We start from the raw sequence: 4,270 nt of genomic DNA on the forward strand, positions 1-4,270 counted from the left end.
AAAAGTCGTCCATACATCATTTCTCGATTGCAAGCTTCTGAGCTGAGAAAACACTAAGTGAGTGTAACTCTTTGCAAGTGAGTGTTCCCATCCCTGGCGCCAGCATGGTTTATCGTCTTCCGCAGTGCGCGTTAATCTATACAGAAATATTAATTAGATCTTTCATGATCGTTACCACAAGATGGCGACGAGGATGTAGAATCCAAAGAAAGAACAATAATCATTGAATTTGTTGAGTTAGTTAGTCATGTTTGAATAGAAAAAATAGAAACAAGCCGAAAAGAAATGTCATTGAAAAAAAAAGTGTCTAGAGAGTGGTTGCGTGCTCCGGAGAAAAGCGGAAAAATAGTGTCAATGTTAATTGCGAAAAAAAAAAAGTGAAATGTTTTGAAACTAAATCAGAGTGTTTAACGGTGAAAATGAAAATTTAATTGTGTTTAACCCGGATGCGCAACATGCATCAAACCGAGAGATGTGCCCGCTTTTGTTCGTCCGCTTTTGTGCTCGCCGCTTGATAAAATTCAAGGTCAGGCATTCAAGGCCGTTCGGTGTGGCTCATTTGTTTTGATTGCTTGTGCGATGCATGCTGATTGATCGTTGGAGAACATAATAAATTAGTTTGGCCGATTCGAACATTATGCGGACTATAATGATGAATTAGGTGAGTGGGACTAACGAAGTGGAGTTCAAGGTAAGTCTTTATGTAATTCTGAGACGCACATGTATATGCTTGATTGAGTTGTATGTTTTGAAAATTTAAGTTGGAAAGTAAAGCAAGGTGAATCACCTAATGAATCACTCAAGATTATTAATGTCAAGGCTTTCTCATGGATTTTAAATTACGGGGATAAAATGAATAACCTTATAATCGTTTTCTCGAACGAGTATTATTGTGTCGTTAGAAAAACTATGTTAGAAAAACTATGGTAGGCAAACCGCCAATTTTGTTAGACTGACTGCGATCTTAGTCAGCGTGTGCTCTGTTGAGTCACCGTTACTTTCCTTTTTCCATCACAACTAGAGTGATTGCGATGGTGGGTAGGTCGCTGATAGGCCATCTTTAAAATTCGTTTAAAAATGAAAATAAACACTTACCGTGATGAAATTTGAATATGTGGTACAGAATAACAAGTATTGTATGTTTATCATTAAAAATGTTGAGGTTTGGTTACATCGCCAAAATATCAGTTTAGTTGCTATGATAGTGCTCTGGAGTGCGGGTCAGTATCAAATCGTTGCCGATCACTATTGTTTTGATATTGAACAGCCTACAGTGATAGTGACGGTGGTGCAAAATCAGTAGACAACTGACATGACTGATATTTCGAAGGTCTGATTACTAGATCTGTCAAATATGTCGTCCAAGAAGTTCTACTCAATGCTTATTGTGTATTTGCAGGTTTTGTGATTGTCACGTGATTATGGTCAGATCATTTCTGAGATCTTTTGTATAGTGATAGGCGACAATCTTAGTAGCCGTAGAAGTAGAATGCAAAATGACCGTGGTCCTCAATAATGAGAAAAGATGTTTTTTTTTCTAAAAAAAAAGTGAGTGAAAAAGTATCCTTGTGTCGCGGAACGGACCTGGTGTTGAAGTTAAGCACTAACTTTTATGCAGAGAACCTCTGATCAAATCATACTCTCGACACACTCACAAAATGTGGGTTCTTCCTTTAGTAGGGAAGTGAAGTCGTTTGGGTTCCGGTATGAACAAGCCGCGGGCTAAAAATATTGTTAAATAAGAAAAAAATAGACCCACTCTCAAATGTTGCAAAAAAGTAAATAACAACTGAGAGGTAAAAAAAAAGCCAACGACTCCTCAATGATGCGAAAAGTAGATTGCTCATGGCTGACACAAGTTAAAAGGTATGTAGAATGGTTTGAAATACAACTAGGTAACTTACATGTGATTCGATAATAGAATAATCGCTCTCAAATGATGTGAAAAGCAGATCGCTCTTAGATAATGCGATGATAAAGGATTGTTTTAGATGATGCAAGAAAATATATAATCGCTCTTAAATGATGCGAAGTTTGTCCACAAATGATTTGGGAAATAAATGATCGCTCTTAAATGATGCGAAAAGACACTTATCGCTCTTGGATGATGCGAGATTATACATGATCGCTGTTAAATGATGCTAAAGGTAGGTCGCTCTTGGATGATGCGATGAATCGTGATTGCTCTTGGATGATGCAAAAAAATATTACCGCTCTTGGATGATGCGAAATTTGCCCATATTTGGTTAACAGATTGTCGCTCTTAAATGATGCGAGAAGTCAACTATCGCTCTTGGATGATGCGAAATGATATTTGATTGCTCTTAAATGATGCAAGAAGTAGATCGCACCTGGATGATGTGAGATATCAGTTGATCGCTCTTAAATGTTGCGAAAATTTAATGATCGAATGATGCGATAAGACAATTGAATGATCTCCAGTGAATCAAAAAGTCAATGATAGTTTAACTGTTGATGCGAAATTGCCAATGAGAAGATGTCGACCTCAGGTAGGTGTCGAAACAAAGTGCTTTTGGAAATATTGTGATGGGTTGATAACTTTAAAGTGATACGAGGCAGCGTATTGATATGCTTTGTGAATCATTTCAAGGCACAGCGACGTGATTCACGATAAGTTGATGCAATTATTGATGTTGCAGTTCAAAGCACTACAGTCATATGCACCATGACATGTAACCCTTTGGAGACGGCATTTTCACCTTTCCAGGTGCAACCTCGCTGATCTAGAACACGTTTGTGATGGTCGATTTTCTCGGCTGGGTACATATGATCCATCCGTCCCCAAAGAGTTAAAGAAAAAACTGCGTACCTTGATAAAAGTAAACAATGATTTTTTTCAGATGATTGCACCATGTACACATTGTAAGAGGAAAAATTCTGTAGACAGAATATCCTTTGGAATACCTGCAGTAATTTGTTGCAAAAAGTGGTAATGAATAACTAAAAAAACGGCGTCTTGAAACCTTAGCCGCCCAATGCTAATAACTCTGTACCTGGTTGAGCAATCACTAGTTGTCGGTAGTAGTGAGCAAACATGAAAAAATGTGAGTATTTTGTGTAGTCAATTTAGCTGCTACTGAGTATTTTAATCAATGGTTGAAAAGGTTATGCTTGAACAACTAGCAGAGTTTTGTGTCGGTTATATGTCGTACCTGCTTCCAGTTATGTGTATGCACAATACATATTATAGATGAGATGAATCAATAGCGAAGTCATTATAAAAAAAATGAAGGAGTCGTGTTGTTATCCAAAATTCAATACATGAGTGTTTTATTTAAAGATATTAAAACGTTCTCACAACAATAGACACAAAAAAAGTCATGTTGTCTTTGAATGATTTCAGTTATGATCTAAAATACATCCAACGGACGAAGCGATAAGTGATCCCTGAATTATACAAGTCAAAGTTTTTCTGTAAGTCGAGCTTAAAGCTGAATAATGTTTGTTATATGCAATTTTTACCTTGATAAAATAGTTACGTTAATGCCATTGACAACTTATATATTTAGAGGATTCATCAAGCCATGATTACCTGATTATTGAAATGTTTCATTAAATTGCGAATGAAAAAGTCCTAGTTTGCCTCGGTGATCGCGACGTTTGATAAGGATAATAATAATCAGCGGTTTACGCTGTTATGTGAAACTCCCTAATAATACTATAAAAGACCCATTTGATGATTAGTTTATTGTAATTGAAAGAAGTGCTCTATCATCGACAGTGATCTCTAAGGAATAGGAGATATAATGCAAGAGAAGATAGCCCACAAAACAAAGCAAAATGTCATGACAGTTTATTGCGTAGTTGGTTTTACCCGGAGTGAATGGGAAAGATATTTAGTAAGAGATTTTGATATTTATTATTTGTTAGCATTCTTTTAAATAGTCAACGAGAGTGCTTGAAGCATGGAAATACCAGTAAAAAAATCACTTGTTACAACAGTTTACAGCAAAAAAAAACGAGAATACGATGTGTTGATAGTATAATGCATTGGGAAATTGGATGAATTGATTCAGTTATAAATAAATGAATAAATCTGTTGATAGTTTCCAATACAAAACTTTGAGAAGTAGTAAAATAAGTAGAACGAAACGTATTAACGCTTTTGACTAAATGTATTATTGATAGAAAACATCGTGTTACGTTTAAGTTTGTTTGTATAAGAGAATATGTAGCTGAAATCAACATAGCATTTAAGCAAACGAAATGAACACACAAGCTTTGAAAATTCTTGTACCGCGAACCGCAG

The sequence above is a fragment of the Aedes albopictus genome, chromosome 1 (genome assembly GCF_035046485.1).
Source record: "Aedes albopictus strain Foshan chromosome 1, AalbF5, whole genome shotgun sequence".
NCBI lineage: Eukaryota > Metazoa > Arthropoda > Insecta > Diptera > Culicidae > Aedes > Aedes albopictus.